The following is a 20000-nucleotide window of genomic DNA, read 5'->3' on the forward strand; positions in this document are numbered from 1 at the left end:
CCCAGCCGGCCTGCGCGCGCGTCCTCCCGGGGTCTCCCCGCCCCCTTCTCTCCACCGTCCAATCAGATCGGGCGAAGGGCACCAAGCCCGGGACATTGGGCTCAGCCTCCGCTGCTGCCCGAAGTCGTGGTTCAGCCGCCAAGTAACGGTCGTCGGAACTCGGAACCTTCGCCGTAGGGAAGGTGGGACGGTCGCCAGTTTCTCCAGCTCTTCACCTGGGGCCTCAGGCTTCCTGCCTGGCCTGCCCTCAGGGGAGAGACGAGCTGGGCCTTCTCTCAGCCGGTCACGTCGGGGCTCTGCGCGCCTTTGTGACCAAGGGATAGGGGTGAGGAGAGACAGTGCTTATGTTTGTGTTTCTCGGGCTTTTAAAATTTTTATTGTTTTTTTTTGTTTTTTGTTTTTTTTTTTAGCTCTTCCTTGCCCTAGAACTGAGCTCCTTGGGAGTAAAACCTTGTCTGGGCCGTCGTCACCCAATGCTTAGTGCAGTGCGGGGGGCTGGCCCCGCTCTTGAAATTTGGTGACGAGAGTGGGTGTGTTTAGTAGCAAAAAGAGAAGTGCATTGGGAATTAGAAACCTGGCTTGGCGCCGCTTCCCGACGAGGTCCCTCTCCCAGTCGTCCTCGCCTCGGCCGAGGCTCTCGCTGCGGGGCGGGGTGGAGGAGGTGTGGCGGGGAGACGGTGTAGCTTTGGGGCCCCGACCTGTCCAGCTCTGCCTGGGGTGTGCGGCACTCGCCCTGAGGTGTAGGTCACCGCAGAAGGTGGTGTTGAGGACTGAAGGAGATAAGTAGCGCAAAGGCAGCTTTGCGCTATGGATAAATGGTATCTGTTAAACTTTTCTTTGACTCTCTTCCCACACCTGTAAAATGAAGAATGGCAAGAAATTTCATCATAGGTTTTTTTGTGTGTGTGAGGATCAAAAGAAATGGTGGGTATGAAAGGGCTTTATAAACTGAGAAGTCCTGTACATGAAGCAGAAAGCACACATAAAGTCAAAACATACACATGAAGAAAATAACCTCACAAAATGTTTTTCAAATGCAGAATAATCAGGGTGGTGGAACTGAATAATGACTGCTGACAGGGCTCAGAAAAGGACATGCTAGCCAAAGAAGGCATCCTAAAAGAAGCTAATTTTGATCCAGGTCTTCAATGGAATGGACTAAATACAGTTTATGGTTTCAGCCTAATCATTAATTTATCAAATCAGTGAATTAAGTCCACTTAGACCACTTTGTGAGACTATCAGGATATTTTAGTTTTCCAGAGTGTAAAAAGGAAATTAAAATAATCTCTTCAGGCTGGGCGAGGTGGCTCACGCCTGAATTCCTAGCACTTTGGGAGAACGAGGCAGGAGGATCGCTCAAGGTCAGGAGTTGGAAACCAGCCTGAGCAAGAGCTAGACCGGTCTCTACTAAAAATAGAAAGAATTAATTGGTCAACTAAAAATATATAGGAAAAAAATTAGCCAGGCATAGTGGTGCTTGCCTGTAATACCAGCTACTTGGGAGGCTGAGGCAGGAGGATTGAGCCCAGGAGTTTGAAGTTGCTGTGAGTAAGGCTGATGCCACGGCACTCTAGCCTGGGCAACAGAGTGAGAGACTCTGTCTCAAAAAATAAAAATAAAATAATCTCATCACCTCAACATATGGGGTGGATGATTAACAGGATCTTTGGATTGTTCCCTTTACCCAGTATGTGAAGGGATAGATACCTCCTCTATTTTCTTACTATCACAGAAACCTGTGTTCTTAAGATGTGACCTTTCAAGGTTGAACTCTGGGCAGAATTATGAAGTGCACACTTACGTTTTGTTTCTTCTTCCCCTTGCACTTCTTTCTATAAGAGAATTTGATTATTGTAGCCACTTCCAGGAGATTTTGCATTTTTACAGTTATTAAAGCCATAATTCAAAACAGTGATTGAATCTACCTTATAAACCAACCAAGATATAAAAGAGCTCTTTTGGGAGGTTGTGGGAGACTTTCTGAAACTACAAGTATAGGTAGTCATGCATTTCTTATAAGTCTGACCCTGGTCATGTTCTGTTGTCTCAATTTTTTTACCTGTAAAAATGAATAGCACCACTCAGTGTTCACCTACTACTAGGTCTAAAATCAGAACAAATATGATGATCTTAATGGAATGCCTTCTATCTTGATTTGGGGTACCTTGGTGCAACAGAAGGAGCCGCAAGAAAGTCAAGCCTTCGTCTTCGTTTTATAGGCTGAATACCTCTTAATTGTGATTCCCATTCTGTGAACTCCCTTTGTTAGATTATTACATTTCTGGATGTTATTTAAAGATTTTGTAATGTCTTAAAATAATGAGTCCTTTGTGTCTTCAGGCAATAACTTTTAACAGAATAAATTCTTAATATAAATGTATCAATTATCCAGCCTCTTTAAATGGCTGAGTTTTCCTCCATTTGGTTACACACAGAGAATCTTTTGCCTTATTGGAAAACTGGAGAAATTAAATGTTACATTGCTTAATGTGTTCTAAAAGTTAGGGCCAGAAAGAAGCCAGAAACTAGAAATGTGAAAGCAAGAAGTAAAGTACTCATAGGCTGATAGTACATTGAAATTTAAAGGGATCCGGCCAACCTTCTACCCAACACAGGAATCTACCTCCTGTCATATGCACAATAATAGTTTTCATTGTTTCTGAGTATTTTTTTAATAGTTTTCATCGTTGAATTGTCAAATTCTCTTCCCAGCATTTCTGTGTAGACTCATTTAAGTGACAAATCACTGGTAGGTCTACACATTTTCCTTTGTTTTACCATGTCTTCATGAATGTAATGTATTATCCTGCCATTTTGAGATGAACTGAGCAATTAACAGCTCCATGTAGATTACTACCCAATGTAAATAATTATGCTTTTCTATCCTACTCTCTTACTGCTCTTTACCTTTCCTGGCACTATTACATGGACTATTCTTGGTTTTCCTTTCCCTGCCCCAATATCCTTCTTTTTTTTTTTTTTTTTTTGAGACAGAGTCTCACTTGTTGCCCAGGCTAGAGTGAGTGCCGTGGCGTCAGCCTAGCTCACAGCAACCTCAAACTCCTGGGCTCAAGCAATCCTGCTGCCTCAGCCTCCCTAGTAGCTGGGACTACAGGCATGCGCCACCATGCCCGGCTAATTTTATATATATATATTAGTTGGCCAATTAATTTCTTTCTATTTATAGTAGAGACGGGGTCTTGCTCTTGCTCAGGCTGGTTTCGAAATCCTGACCTCGAGCAATCCGCCCGCCTCAGCCTCCCAGAGTGCTAGGATTACAGGTGTGAGCCACCGCGCATGGCTCCCAATATCCTTCTTAATTTTTCCTGTGATATAATTATTATAATTAAGATTTATTTGACATAAGCTCTTAGCCTCTATCTCATTTCTTTCAACAGTCCAGTGAGGTAAGTACATTGTATTCCCTATATTCATAAAACTGAGGTAAAGAGAAGTTGTATAAGGTCCCACACCTAGTAAAGAACAGACTGTAGAATCAAACTCAATTTTGTCTGACTCTAGACCGCAAGTTCTTAACCACTATATCTGAGAAAGAGAAGAGCAGTCCCTGACATCCATCATCCAATAGATGCTGGCACAGCTAAGCCTTGGTGTTCTCCTGTTGAACAAAAACAATTTTTGAGCATATTAACATTAAACAAGGCTACTCCATGATCAGGATGGACCAGGGCAAAAATAAGACTACTCTCTAGTCATGTCTGAACATAGACAAAAACATGAATGCTGTCCAAGCTACCAAATGGATTACACAAAATGAAAATGCCTAACTAATAAAAGTGGCTCTTGCCTCTTTACCAGTTATAGCTTTAGCCTCATTCTAGTCTTCCTTTCTAGATAATATTTATTGAGATACCCAGTTATAGAATTGCCCCTACTTCCTGACAATACCCTATTTAGAGTATAGAGCAAAATTCTACTTCCTTAAAACCTCCACCAAATCACTTAATGCAAACCCAAATATTTTTTTTTTGCCAGAAAATAAACGCCAGCTTTATTAATATAATAGCAAAAGAAAGGGTTTCCAATTTCTCAGAAGGAAAATAACATGAAACCAGCACTGCCTGGTAAGTGTTACAAGATTACACACCCACATTTATCACTCTGAGAGCTCCCCACCACACACTGATGGTTCCTCAAGGACAACTGCCATCAGAGCTGCTGCAAGAACATGGTTTTCATTCTGTGTAGCTTCACAGTCAACTCCTCAGACAATACGGAAATATTATTTCTTTCTAGAAACTTACTGTAAAGAGAACATATCAATGTGGAGAAGAGGCTGTAGTGAGCTGAAAAAAACACTATCAATTTTTCTCTCATATAGTCTGCCAGGGTGCTCTGTGAAGAATCCTTTTCTATGCCTACCACATGTCTGGGTGAGGGGACAGGAAAGGGTGGCAAGGTGCCAGTACACTAGCAGGCAATTCCGGTGATGCTCTGGGCTCCGCTCCTGTTCTGCTGGTAGTAGTAGGCATCTTTTCTGGCAGCTGTGGCAGCTTGATGGGGGGGGGGAGAAGGGGCCACCCACCAATCACCTTTTCTTGAAGCCGTATTTTTTGTGTTCATAGAAGAGGTCTGTCTTAGAGCTCCCCAAATTGACAATTTTTGGGCAGCCATCTCTATCCTTCTCCTGGATGGTACACTCCTTACAATAATAGGCATCAGAGACTCCTGGGCCTCCACAGATCACACAGCGCCCCTGGTAAGAGCCATAGTTACACTCATCACATATTCGCACGAGGGTGCAGGGACGCACATAGGAGTCACAGATTACACACTTGCCGTCACATTTTTCACACAGTCTTCCAATGGCAACGCCAGCCTGCTTGCAGCAAAAGATCAAATCTGGATGGTGTTTAGCCATAGCTCGCAGCCAACCCCCAAACCCAAATATTAAGTCCTTTCTAACACTCTTTTACTGAGTTATTCATGGCTCCCCATGGGGTGGTCTCCCTTGCTGCGTTGAGTAGTAAGCTAAACTTGTTCAACCACAAGTGTATTCCTGGTGATTTTGGCTAGAGAGCATTGATAATTCTTTCTGGGCTGTTCTATATCATGCATTTCTACTGAGTGGAAAGCATGCTTTTTAGGCATTTCTTGCCAGTCAAAGGAACTAGAAACTATCCATATCCAGCCATAGGATTGACACAAAAAAGCTACAAGATTCGCATCCCTTTTTGTGGATTCTATATAGAGTGTCTACTAAATGGAGCTTTATTAAAAGATAATGAAAAGAAACATGATCCTGGAATAGTTGGACATTGGTTTGGAAAACAAAAAAAAGTCAACTCATGCCTCACATCATATGCAGAATAATCAGAATGGATATCTAAATGTAAAATATAAAACTTTTAGAAGAAAACATAGAAGAAAATCTTTGTGATCTTGGATTAGGCAAAGATTCCCAAAACACAAAATAGATTATTCATAAAAGAAAAACTATAAATTTATAAAACTCTTGCTCTTTGGATGATACAAAATGAAAGGACAAGCAACAAATTGAGAGAAAAACATTTGCAAAATACATATCTATTAAGTGACTGTATTCAGAGTATGTAAAGAATTCTTGCAACTCAGAAGACAACCCAATTTTAAAATGTGTACATGATTGAATGATCACTTCACCAAAGAAGATACAGAGATGCCAAGTACGCAAATGAAAAGATGCTCAACATTATAGTCATTATGGAAATGCAAATCAAAGCCATAATGAAAATCACTACTTGGTTGAAATAAAGATAATTCCAAATGCAATGGCATGTGACTATAATTCCAGTTAGCTAAGAGGCTGAGGTGGAAGGATCACTTGAGTCTAGGAGTTTGAGACCAGCCTGACCAGCATAGCAAGACCGTGTCTAAAAAAAAAAAAAAAAAAATCCCAAATGCTGTTGAAGATGGAGAACAACGAAAACCCTGAGACATTGCTGGTGGAAATGCAGAAGTATACAAACACTTGGGAAAATGGTTTGGCAGTTTCTTATAAAGTTGTCTGTATACTTACCATAATTGGTGCCCTTTCATTGGTGAATGGATAAGCAAACGGTGGTACATATATACAATGGAATCTGCCTAGCAATAAAAGGAATAAACTACTCCCACACACACAAAATACATTTCAGATGCATTATTCTAAGTAGAAGATGCATGACTAAAAAGTCTACATGCTATATAATTCCTTTTACATGACATTCTGGAAAAGGCAAAACCATAGGGAAAGAAATCAGATCAGTAGTTGCCTAGAAGACAGAAGGGGTTGACTATAAAGGCTTGAGGGAATTTGGAGGATGATGAGGGTGTTGTGTGTACATCTGCCCAAACTCATAGAACTGTACATTTAAAAAGCACTTTTACTGTACTTAAATTATACCTTAATAATCCTCAATTGAAAAAGGTGTTGAAATGGGGAAGGGACGGGAAACCAGTTGAGATGAGGTAGGGCCACCTGGCACCATGAATATGAAGATTGGCCTAAAGGTGAGCAGCCACTTAATGATCCTAATGGGCAGCGCTTCACAGTAATTTTGGTACTACAACCTGAGTTTGAAGATGCTAAATTTGCTCTTACGGTCTTGCCTAATTGCTTACCACACTTGACCACCACTGTTGGCTACTTTTTGCTCTCAAGTACATTTACCACTGTATTGACCAGTAGAGTAACTCGAATACCTCAGTTTTTTTTTTTTAGACAAGAGTCTCACTCTGTTGCCTGGGCTAGAGTGCCGTAGCGTCAGCCTACTTTAAACTCCTGGGCTCAAGCAATCCTGCCTCAGCCTCCTGAGTAGCTGGGCCTACAGGCATGCACCACAATGCCCGGCTAATTTTTTCTATATATTTTTAGTTGGCCAATTAATTTCTTTCTATTTTTAGTGGAGACAGGGTCTCGCTCTTGCTCAGGCTGGTTTCAAACTCCTGACCTTGAGCGATCCTCCCACCTTGGCCTCCCAGAGTGCTAGGATTACAGGCGTGAGCCACCACACACAGCCAGCCAGTACCTTAGTTTTGAGTCTGCTTTCTACCCCAGTTCTATCCTCTAGAACAGTGGTCCCCAATCTCTTTGGTACCAGGGACCGGTTTAATGGAAGACTATTTTCTCACAGACCAGGGGGTGGGAGGGGTGGTTTCAGGATGATTCAAGTGCATTACATTTACTGTGCATTCAGACTTCTCTGCTAATGATAATCTGTATTTGCAGCCAATCCCCAGCACTAGCATCACCACCTCAGCTCCACCTCAGATCATTAGGCATCAGATTCTCATAAGGAACCTCCAACCTAGATGCCTCAAGTGCACAGTTTACAGCAGGGTTCACGCTCCTATGAGAATCTAATGCTGCCGCAGATCTGACAGGAGGCAGAGCTTATGCAGCAATGCGTGCAATGGGGAGCAGCTATAAATATAGATGAAGCTTACTTGCTAACCTGCCACTCACCTCCTGCTGTGCAGCCTGGTTTCCTAACAGGACACAGCCCAGGCGTTGAGGACCACAGCTCTAGAATACTGGAACACTAAATACGTTTATAGCTTGATTCTGCTACAGGTCTACTCTGCCTCTTGGCTGTTTGGCTTTGTCTGGACTCTTCGGTAGTCTCCCTCATTGCTTGAAGGAACTGTAGTCTTTGTTTCTTATAACCAGGAGAATCTACCCAAAATATCAGACATTTCTTATTCACCACCCATGTGTCTAGCACTAGAAAATAAAGGGTATAAATCTCAACTTTAAGGAGTTGAGTTTACACTCTTGGGAAAGACAAGACATATGCACTATAAGCATTTACAAATCATTAAAGAATAATACAAATAGATGCCAAAATGAGTAGTGAAAAAGTGAGGACTAAATACGGGAAAGATGGAAATGTATGTGGACTGGAGAAAGCTACTGGGGTAGGGAGAAGAGGGAAGCTATCTTGTAATAAGTATTCAGTGCCCACTTTTATAAGGGCTTGAGCTGGATGATTATAAATTGTCAGAGAGGAGTGATCACAGTTTTTCCATCTGCATCCAGTATGGATGTTAGAACCAGGGAAGAAAGCCAGGCATGTGTGCCTGTAGTCCCAACTACTTGGGAGGTTGAGGCAGAAGGATCACTTGAACCTAAGAGTCCAGCCTAGCAACATAGCAAGACTCTGCCTCTGAAAAAAAGAAAGAAAAAAAACACCAGGAAGGGAGGTGGACTGGGACCAGTAATAAACTTCTACTTCACCTTGGGGCAAAACACGCAAAATGGTGGCAGAGTTCAGTCAGCATAACCCTTATCAATGGTAAAGAGTTAAATGGAGATTGGTAAAGATGGGAACAGGGGAGCTTTAAAAAAAGTATAGAGTAGAGAAGCCCAGAACTGGGCCATAGGGTCTTTATTGTCATCTACAATAGCTGGGTTGAAAGAATATATATGTTTACCACGAGAAGAGACTTACCGAGTTAACATTTTCCACATGCCCAGAGAACGTGATATCATTTGACTGGGATTTGTGTGAACTACAGTAAGAGAGCCTCTCAGTTTGGCCTGTGTTTGGGAACTTGCTCACCTCGTGGCTTAGGCAATGCTGTATGCATTCTGAGGGGCATGGTTCCTCTGTTACAGGTGAAAAAAAGCCTAAGACTATCTATCACCTTAAATCAAGTCCTGGACTGGGCAAAGTGTCTCGCGCCTTTAATCCTAGCATTTTGGGAGGCTGAGGTGGGAGGATCATTTGAGCCCAGGAGGTTGAGGGTACAGTGAGCTAAGATCAGGGCACTTTAGTCTGGGTGACAGAGCGAGATCCTATCACTAACAAAAAAAAGAAAGAAAAAGAAAAAAAGGACTCTGTAAACAGGGTATATGGATTTCTTCTAACTTGAAAAGCACATCAAACACTTTGCAAAGGCAAATGGGTTCTAAGAGGAGGAGAATCTGTTTGGGGGCACCTTTTTTTTTTGAAATCTGTTTTTTGTATTCCCATTGAATGCGAGGGAAATAACCCCAGTACTTTAGGAGAATGTGAAGGAGCCAGCAGTATTCTCTCCCTAGATCTAAAACTGCCAAGTTAAAATCTGTATCAGTGACTGATTGACCCACTTTCCTTCTTCGCTTTCAGGGCACATCCTTATATGGGTCTAATCATTTATTTGTCAAGAGAATAATTAGCATTTCAGAGCATCTGTGCTAGTTAATAGTCCTGAAATACACCACTAGTCCCATTACCAGTTGCTTTTTAGAAGGATAGATTATAGGAGAGACAACATTTGAACAGGAATGTGTCTGTAAGGCAGATAACGTTGCCTTCATCTCCCTGGCTCAGTTGATCTCTGATGGGTTGCCTTAACAGTGCCCGTCCTCCTACTCTCAAGATTTCTGAAACCTTGGATAATTAAACCTGAGTTTCAAGGTGGCTTAACTAGGCAATATGGTATAGTGACTCAAAGTCTAGGTGCTACAATCAGACAAGTTTTAATGATGACGTGGCTACTTTGGTCAACTTCCTTAACTTTACAGAACTTCCTCCCCCCCCATCTTAAAAATGTGAACTAATAGTCCTCATCTCCTAAGATTGTGGTGATTATTGAGTTAACATGATGTATTATACTGCTCACCCACAGAGTAAGTGCTCAATACATGGTAGCTATTTGTCTTGTGATAGACAGTTGAAGGCACATCATCTTCTCCCTTTAGGCTTTTGAGTCCTGGGCATAGACTGAATCTGCTGGGGCTGTTAGAGCTGGGGGCTGAGGAACGTGGATGTCTTTGATCAAATTGTTGATCAGTGTAGCAGAGTCTAAATTTTGCATACTATACCCAAATGTATAAAACATATAATAGCACACTCTATTTTCAGTAACTCATCTAGATGCTCCAATTTCCACTGATGGCAGGGGAAAAAAATTGTAAATTTGCCAGCTATTAAGGGTAACTTAGTCTCTTCCCATTATAAGGAGTATTTTAGGGTCAATTTAGATTCTTTGTAAATATTCCTATTACTCATAAAACGTTAAATTAATTCATGTGCTTATTCATGTCAACATGGACTCATGGATTCCCATTTTATTCAATTGGTTATAATTTCTTTCTTTTTTTTTTTTTTTTTTTTTTTTTTTGAGACAGAGTCTCGCTTTTGTTGCCCAGGCTAGAGTGAGTGCCGTGGCATCAGCCTAGCTCACAGCAACCTCAAACTCCTGGGCTCAAGCAATCCTCCTGCCTCAGCCTCCCAAGTAGCTGGGACTATAGGCATGTGCCACCATGCCCGGCTAATTTTTTCTATATATATATTAGTTGGCCAATTAATTTCTTTCTATTTATAGTAGAGACGGGGTCTCGCTCAGGCTCAGGCTGGTTACGAACTCCTGACCTCGAGCAATCCGCCCGCCTCGGCCTCCCAGAGTGCTAGGATTACAGGCGTGGGCCACCGCGCCCGGCCTATTTCATTATTTTGATGCTCAAACTGGCCCAGATTTGGCGAGCCCCTTCAAGTTGGTTTCTATGTTTTTTTGATATGTGCCCATAACTCTGAGTAGTTTCTAACTTTCCAACACAAGAAGATGTTTCAGCTTTACTTTATATTTTCTCTGCTCCAGCCATTTTATCAAAATCATACATTTTACCAAGGAAAGTCCTGATGAAAAGTCCTTTTAGTGGAGAATGGTATCAGGAAACCAAGATCTGGGTAGGCTTGTTGCTATTAAGCTGTACACACACACACACACACACACACACACTTATATCTATACTTATTTCTATCTGTCTATATATTGACAACCCCATGTTCATACCAATATCATTTCAAATCAGCACCACAGGGTTCATTTTTGCTTTCTCCCTTACCACATTTGTACATCCCTTCTCTGACAGTGAGACCCTGGTTCCCATTATCTTTAATGTACAGTATTTACTTATTTGATTAATCCTGCTCTATATAATCAATCTCTCATCACCACCACAGTCTCCTCTTTCATGTGGATATCTTCCTCTCCCACTTGGGCATCGGCACCACAGGAGCAGCCACCCTCCCACACCAGCACCCTCGTCGCTCTAAATGGGTTCTTAAACTCCACCCCACCCCACTCCACACGGACATCTTCCCCCATGCCTGTCTCCCTACCCTGCCATGGAAGCCGACCTTGCCAGTTCCTTTTAATGGCCTTGGACTGAATTGTTCATAATTCAGAAGGAAAGGGGGAAGAATAGGTGAAAGGGAAAAAAGCAAAAAGAGGGAGCTTAACCTTTTTTAAGCTATGAAAATACGTTTTTAAAAAAGTTTTTTAAGTGTAATACACAAAAGCAAACAAGTCTATCTTTTAAAATAATCAAGTATTGGCCAGGTGCAGTGGCTCACACCTCTAATCCTAGCATTCTGGGAGGCCCAGGTGGGAGGATCTCCTTGAGGTCAGGAGCTCCGAGACCAGCCTGAGCAAGAGCTGGACCCCATCTCTACTAAAAGTAGAAAAATTAGCCAGGCATCATGGTGTGCACCTGTAAACCCAGCTACTTGGGAGGCTGAGGCAGGAGGATTGCTCGAGCCCCGGAATTGGAGGTTGCAGTGAGCTATGATGATGCCACTGCACTCTACCCAGTGACAGAGTGAGACCCTGTCTCAAAAAAATAAAATAAAATAAAACAAAACAAAACAAAATAAAATATCAATTCCCATTTATAATTACTTCTTACAATATTTGTCTTTCTTTGAAAATACAACACTAGGTAATAAACCCTAACATCTCATATTGTTTACTGTTCATAATACAAACATATGTCTCAAGACATTTTAGTCAGTTTAACTTAAAATGTACAATTACATACCTTAAATTTGTAATTAAAAAGTTAATTAAAGGCCGAGCGTGGTGGCTCATGCCTGTAATCCTAGCACTCTGGGAGGCCGAGGCAGGTGGATCGCTCGAGGTCAGAAGTTCAAAACCAGCCTGAGCGAGACCTCGTCTCTACCAAAAATAGAAATTAATCGACCAACTAAAAATATATATAGAAAAAATTAGCTGGGCATGGTGGCACATGTCTGTAGTCCCAGTTACTTGGGAGGCTGAGGCAGCAGGATTGCTTGAGCCCAGGAGTTTGAGGTTGCTGTGAGCTAGGCTGACGCCACGGTACTCTAGCCTGGAGAACAAAGTGAGACTCTGTCTCAAAAAAAAGTTAATTAAAAATCACAACTTCAATAAAAATACGAAGAAATTTATAAACATGCATTAGATGTCAAGTTTACTTGTAAGAAATTGATTTTTTTTCAAAAACGTAGTATTTATCACTGAAACAATTTAAGTATACAAAATGAGATGTTTTCCTCTCACTTTTTTCCTGGATGAAGGCACTATCAGTGCTTGTCTCTGGAGAGCACATACTGATTTGTTGCCATTAAGTAAACTGATTGTTACATTAGATATTGCATCTAAAGGCAGAGTTGGCAACTTATCCCAATGTAGGACAGCCATGATTTACATATGTATTGGCCTGGATTTTTATTTTAATGTTAGTTTCCATAAATAGTAGGTTTTAGAGCTGTGTGACCTATTTAGCTAAAAACAAAACAAATCAGGTGGAATTCAAAAAGAAGGAAAGAAGGAAACTAGTCCTATCAGATATTAAAATGCTATAAAGTATCAATAATTAAAAGTGTACAATAATAGACGACAGACCGATGGAATATAATAGAAAATCTTGAAGAAGACCCAAATATGTATGGGAATTTTCTTATGAATAAAGGTGGCATCTTCATTTTGTCGAGTAAAAGTGCTTTTGTAAATAAATAGTGTTGCACAACTCAGTAGTCATTTGGGAGAACGAAAATTGGGTCCTTCCTTCACAAAAATACTAGAGGAAAACAGGGTAAAATTCCTTATAGCCTCGGGCTTTGGAAAGTCTTTCTAACCATGACTCAAAATTCAAGTACCATTTAAAAAATTGATAATTTGACTATATAACAATCTATCCCAGCACTTTGGGAGACACAGGCAGGAAGATTACTTGAGGATAGGAGTTCAAGACCAGCCTTAGCAACATACGAAGACCCCATCTCTACAAAGAAAAAGAAAAAATATTAGCCAGGCATGGTGGAATGCACCTGTAGTCCCAGCTACTCAGGAGGCAAAGGCAGGAGGATCACTTGAGCCCAGGAGTTTAAGGTTATGATGAGATATGATGAGGTAACAGAGGGAGATTCAGTTTCCAAAAAAAAAAAAAAATCTAAAACCTCTTCAAGTAAAAGAAACCATAATCAAAGACCAAAGACCAATGGTAAATTGTAAAATATATTTGCAACTCATATAACAGACAGAAGTGGTTAATCACTCTACTAATCAACTTACTGTGTAAAAAACTGCTAGAAATTAAGATGGAATGAAACACCACCACAATATAAAAAAAAATGGGCAAAGTACAGAGTTCCAAAAGAAAGAAAGGAAGAAGGTAAATGCCTCCTAAGAATAGGAAAAGATGTTGATTTTCACTCCACATTCATAATAAGAGAAATACAAATGTGACCTATACTGAGATACTCTTTTTGTTCAAGGACACTTTCTGTTGGAGATGCTCATGGAAACAAATCTCTCTTGCCCTTGGTGATGGAATGCCAAATGATAAACTCTTCCAGAGGATAATTTGGCAATATCTAACACAATTACAAATACATTGACCCTTTGACCAAGCAATCCTATCTCTGGGAATTTATCCTAAAGATCCACTTGCAAATGTATGAAATTATGAATGTACAAGGTTATTCATTAAAGTGTTATTTCAATAGGGAAATGAGCAAATAAACTGTGGTATATCCACACAAATAGAATACTATGCCGCTGTTAAAAATGAATGAGCAAACTGTGAACTCATTTGGAAAGATCTCTAAGATACATTGTTGGGGTTTTTGATTGTTTTGTTTTATTTTGTTGGATTCAATGTGGACTTTATACTTACATGGAATTGATCAGTCATGTGTACAGAACTTAAAGTTTCTTTAGAGTTTTTTTTTTCCTTTTGGTTTTTAAAAAGTATTTTTTTAAATTTCAGAATATTATGGGGGTACAAATGTTTTGGTTACACGATCATTTTTGTATTGCTTGAGTCAAAATTGTAAGTGTGCTCATCACTTACTAGATTGTGTACATTGTACCCAATAAGTATGATTTCACCCATACCCTCCTCACACTTCCCACCAGCACGATTTCTGTTGAAGTTTACTTCCATCTGTGTACATGAGTGCTGATTGGTTAGTTCCAACTTAATAGTGAGTACACGTGGTGTTTGTTTTTCCATATTTTAGATATTTCACTTAGGAGAATGGTCCCCAGTTGCATTCAGATTGTTGTAAAAGGTATTAATTCATTTTTTATGGCTGAGTAGTACTCCATGGTATACAAATACCATATTTTATTAGTACACTCATGAATTGATGGGCACTTGGGTTGATTCTACATCTTTGTAATTGTGAATTGTGCTGCAATAAACATTCTAGTGCAGGTGTCATTTTGATAAAATGACTATTTTTTCCTTTCAGTAAATACCTAGTAGGGGGATTGCTAGATGAAATGGTATGTCCACTTTTAGTTCTTTGAAGAATTTCCAAATTTCCAAAACAAAAATTGTTTCCTTGGCTGTGTAGAAGCTTTTTAATTTAATCAATTCCCATTTATTTATTTTTGTTGTTGCTGTGATTGCTGTTGGGGTCTTCTTTATAAATTCTTTGCCTAGGCCGACATCTAGAAGAGTTTTTCCAACATTGTCCTCTAGAATTCTTATGGTTTCATGTCTTAGATTTAAGTCTGTGATCCATCTTGAATTAATTTTTGTGAGTGGTGAGAGATAATGGACCCTGTTTTAATCTTCTACATGTAGCTATCCAATTTTCTCAGCATCATTTATTGAATAGGGATTCTTTTCCCTAGTGTATATTGCTGTCTACTTTGTCAAAGATCATATGGCAATATGTGGATGGTTTTATAGCTGAGTTCTCTGTTCAATTGGTCTATGTCTCTATTTTTGTTTCAGTACAATGCTGTATTGGTTAATGGACGAATTCATGGAAACACACAACCTCCCAAGGCTCAATCAGGAAGAAATATAACTCCTGAACAAACATTTATGAGTAATGAAATTGAAGCAGCAATAAAAAGTCTTCCAACGAAAAAAAGGCCCAGACCAGATGGTTTCACAGCCAAATTTTATCAGACCTACAAAGAAGAATTGGTACCCATACTGCAGAAATCATTGTATAACATTGATAAGGAAGGATCCTCCCCAACTCATTCTATGAACCCAGTATTACCTTGACATAATACCAAAGCAAGAAAATGACACAACAAAAAGAAAACTATAGACTGATATCCTTCATGATATAGATGTAAAAATCCTCAATAAAATTCCAGGCAACCAAATTCAGCAGCACATCAAACAAATAAATAATCTACCACAACCAAGTGGGCTTCATTGCAGGGATGCAAAGATGAAGATGTAGATCCAAAAAGAAGATGTAAATCCATAAATGTGATTCACCACATAAACAGAAGCAAAAACAAAGATCATATATATGATTACCTCAATAGATGTAGAAAAGGCATTTGACAAAATTCTGCAAAATTCCGCACCCATTTATGATAAAAACTCTTAACAAAGTAGGCATAGATGGAACACGCATCAAAATTACAAAAGCCATATATGACAAACCCACAGCCAACATCATACTGAGTGGGAAAAAGTTGAAAGCATTCCCATTCAGAACTGGAACAAGATGAGGGTGCCACTGTCACCACTTCTATTCAACATACTATGGAAGTCCTGGCCAGAGCAGTGAGGCAAGAGAAGGAAATCAAGGGTATCTAAATAGGGAAAGAGAAAGTCAAACTATCACTCTTTGCTGATGATATGATCTTATATATAAAACCCCAAAGATTCCAAGAGACTCCTGGAATTGATAAATAAATTCAGCGAAGTTTTAGGTTACAAAATCTATGTACACAAATAAGTAGCATTCCTATACACCAACAATAGTCAAGCTGAGAACCAAATCAAAGACTCAATACCTTTCACAATAGCTACAAAGAAAATAAAATATCTAGGAATATATTTAACCAAGGAGGTAAACGATCTCTACAAAGAGAACTATGAATCACTGAGGAAGGAAATTGCAGATGATGTAAACAAATGGAAAAACATCATGCTCATGGATCAGCAGAATCAACATTGTTAAAATGTCCATACTACCCAAAGTGATTTACAGATTGAATCCAATGCCCATCAAAATACCAAAGTTATTTTTTGCAGATCTAGAAAAAATAATTCTATGCTTCATTTAGAACCAGAAAAGAGCCCGAATAGCCAAAGCAACCTTAAAATCTGGAGGCATCACTTTAACAGACTTTAAGCTATACTACAAGGCTATAGTAACCAAAGTATTTATTTTATTCCCAGATCTCAAGACTCAGTTTCCAAATTTCTCATAAATCATCTTAAAGATGAGGTTTTGAATTTTTCCCCTAGTTTTATCGATATATGATTATCAGATCAAATTGTATATATTTAAGGAATATAACATGATGTTTTGATGTATATTGTGAAATGATTACCACAATCAAGCTAATTAACAAATCCATCACTTCACATAGTCACTTTTGTGTTTGTGCGTGATGAGAACACTTGAGACCTACTCTCTTAGCAAATTTCAAGTACACAATACATTATTATGAACTATAGTCACCATGCTGTACATTAGGTCTCTAGAACTTATTCATCTTATAACTGAAAGTTTGTACTCTTTGACCAACATCTCCTTTCCCCCATCCCTAAACCCCTGGTAACCACCATTCTACTCTCTGTTTCTATGAGTTCCTTTGGAGTTCTTGACTATTCTAGGAAGTGCATCAGCTTTGCTGCTGCAAAGTGACATAAAGAAATAAGAAAAAAATTAGAAAACCACTGTATTACAGTTAAGGTAAAAAATAACCAAACAAACAAAAGAAAAGCAACTAGCAGGAAAATCATAAAACTCTAACAAGCAGATGTGAGGTGGTAGCGCCACCTGTTCACTGGGGAGGTTTTTATGTCATTCTTATAGTTGGATTTCTTTTTATTTTGTTGATAACGGCACATGCTATTAGATGATATACACAGAAACATGAGCTTAGCAAGATTGTCTGCAGTTGTTTTATCCAAGTGACAACATTGGATGACACCATCACTGTCACCAATTAAATCTTTCCTGCTCATTTTAAGTTTATAGATCCTCTTTTTCCAGTTCTCAAACATGATTTTGACTCATTGCTTGTTGCCTAATTGGACTTACATAAATATCTTCCTTTTGGGGGATTAAGGTCTTTGACATAAGACAATCTTCTGGATGCTATTTTTGTGTTCATGGGATGAGCTTTGAAAGCCTACTGTCAAAACAGCTTCCATCTATTGGTAAGACATAATTGATTTCGATCTATGACCTTTGTTGCCATTCCATGTCCTTATCCTTGCTTTGAACAATGTTTCTCAAAATCAACAGTCTGAGAAAATGTGGAAGTTCTTTGGTCCATGAGGGCCAGTCTTGCCATTGTTCCATTTGGAAACTGGCACCTCCTTTCTCCTATGACAAGATTGGCCATGTAGACCACTGCTGAGGCTCCCAAGGCAGGTACACAGTCATTCCCAATCGAGGTCTTGCTATCCCCCAGAAGCTCCATATTTAAGGGGACTTTGGTCCCTCCACCTCCCATGGAACTGAGAACCCAACTTCATAGTGATTCTGAGATATACTGTTAAGTAAAAAAAAAAAAAGCAAAATGCAGAAGAGTGAATATAATATGGTATATTTTGTAAAATAAAGGAGTTGAAAATAAGAATATATATTTGTATTTGCATAATGAACTGCTGGAAGGAAATATAAGAAAACTTATAAGTGATAGATATGGAAATAGGATAGACAGGAACAGAGGTGTAACAGACCTCAAATATGTATGATTTTGTATAATTTTCATTTCCAAACCAGGTAAATGAATTACTCATTCAAAATAGAATTTGAAAATTAAAATGTATCATATTTACCAAATTGAATCCAGACAGCAGTTAGAAAAATAAACTAGGTCTACATGTATGAACAAATGGAGATCTCAAAAACAAAGTAGAGTGAAAAAAGCAATTTGCAGAAAGAAACAATGATGTATGATATATATAAAAATTTTAAAATTACTTAAACATTCTAGATATTGCTATAGATGCTTATATATGTAGGCAATATATAAATTCATGCATTAAAAATGTCACACAGGCCGGGCGCGGTGGCTCACGCCTGTAATCCTAGCTCTCTGGGAGGCCAAGGCGGGCGGATTGCTCAAGGTCCGGAGTTCGAAACCAGCCTGAGCAAGAGCGAGACCCCGTCTCTACTATAAATAGAAAGAAACTAATTGGCCAACTAATATATATATAGAAAAAATTAGCCGGGCATGGTGGCTCATGCGTGTAGTCCCAGCTACTTGGGAGGCTGAGACAGAAGGACCGCTTGAGCCCAGGAGTTTGAGGTTGCTGTGAGCTAGGCTGACGCCACGGCACTCACTCTAGCCTAGGCAACAAAGCGAGACTCTGTCTCAAAAAAAAAAAAAAAAAAAAAAAAAGTCACACAAAAGTCTTGGTTGTGGCTGTCTCTGGGAAGAAAGACAAGGGAAATGGAATTGGAGAAGAATGCAAAGAGAAAGTATCAGTAAATTTGTTCTTTTACAAAAATTTACTGGAGCAATTATTTAGGGATATTTTGAAATTTAGGGATATTCTGAAAGTTTTTGAGCAAGCATTATTTGAACTGTTCTTGAGAAGATATAATTTTTTTTAATTTTAATTTTTTTTTTTTTTTTGAGACAAGGCCTTGTTCTGTTGTCTAGGCTAGAATGCAGTGGCCTCATCATAGCTCACTGCAACCCCAAACTGCTAGGCTCAAGAGATTCTCCTGCCTCAGCCTCCTGAGTAGCTGGGACTACAGGTGCGCACTAGTACGCCCAGCTAATTTTTCTATTTTTTGTAGAGATGGGGTCTTGCTAGGTTGCTTAGGCTGTTCTAAAACTCCTGGCCTCAAGTGATCCTTCCACCCGGGACTCCCAAGGTGCTAGGATTACAGGTGTGAGCCACTATGCCTGGTCTCCCTTTCTTTTTTTTCTTTTCTTTTTTTTATTTTTTTGAGACAGTGTCTCACTCTGTTGCCTGGGCTAGAGTGCCATGGCATCAGCCTAGCTCACAGCAACCTCAAACTCCTGGGCTCAAGCTATTCTTCTGCCTCAGCCTCTTGAGTAGCTGGGACTATAGGCATGTGCCACCATGCCTGGCTAATTTTTTTCTATATATTTTTAGTTGGCCAGTTAATTTCTTTCTATTTTTAATAGAGATGGGGTCTCGCTCTTGCTCAGGCTGGTTTCAAACTCCTGACCTTGAGCAATCCTCCCACCTCGACCTCCCAGAGTGCTAGGATTATAGGTGTAAGCCACCATGCCCAGCCTCCCTTTCTTTTTTAATTCAATCATTTCTCCACTCATTTATTTATCTAATTAAATTTAGTAAATACTTAATTTGTGCCAGGTAGAAATACAATGGATGAGATTTTTTTTTTTTTAAAAAAAGGCATTATCACCACCCTTGTTAAAATAACAGTATAGAAGAAGAAACAGACAAGTAATCACAGTGAAGCTGGGCATGGTGGCACATGCCTGTGGTGGGAGGGTCACTTGAGCCCAAGAATTCAGATCCAGTCTGAATTCCTTTTCTGGAAAAAAAATATATATATATATATATATATATATATAGGATATATATGCACAGAATGTTAACATTGATTTCATTTTAATGATGGGATTTCCAGTTATTTTTATTTCATTCTTTGTAATTGAAGAAATTTCTTCAAAGATGTTAAGTGTTTTTCGAGTCAGGAGTAAGAAAATCAACATTGTAGCGTGTACCATGCCGGGAGCATCATTGTTAATCAGAAGGAGCTGGGCTTGAGTTCTGTGTCTGCTATTTACCAACCTTGTGACCTGGGCAAGTCGTT

General features: G+C 39.5%; 1 long non-coding RNA gene and 1 pseudogene across 1 annotated transcript in view; one reads left to right on the plus strand and one right to left on the minus strand.

Moving 5' to 3' along the window:
- Positions 1 to 48: 48 nt before the first annotated feature.
- Positions 49 to 20000, plus strand: part of LOC109730909 (uncharacterized) — a 29301-nt gene continuing 9349 nt past the window's right edge. The window contains exon 1 of the long non-coding RNA XR_012921384.1: positions 49 to 325. This is a non-coding gene — a long non-coding RNA (uncharacterized LOC109730909). The remainder of the gene's footprint in view (positions 326 to 20000) is intronic.
- Positions 4280 to 4895, minus strand: LOC105875620 (PHD finger-like domain-containing protein 5A pseudogene; annotated as a pseudogene).

The sequence above is a fragment of the Microcebus murinus genome, chromosome 10 (assembly GCF_040939455.1).
Source record: "Microcebus murinus isolate Inina chromosome 10, M.murinus_Inina_mat1.0, whole genome shotgun sequence".
Taxonomy (NCBI): domain Eukaryota; kingdom Metazoa; phylum Chordata; class Mammalia; order Primates; family Cheirogaleidae; genus Microcebus; species Microcebus murinus.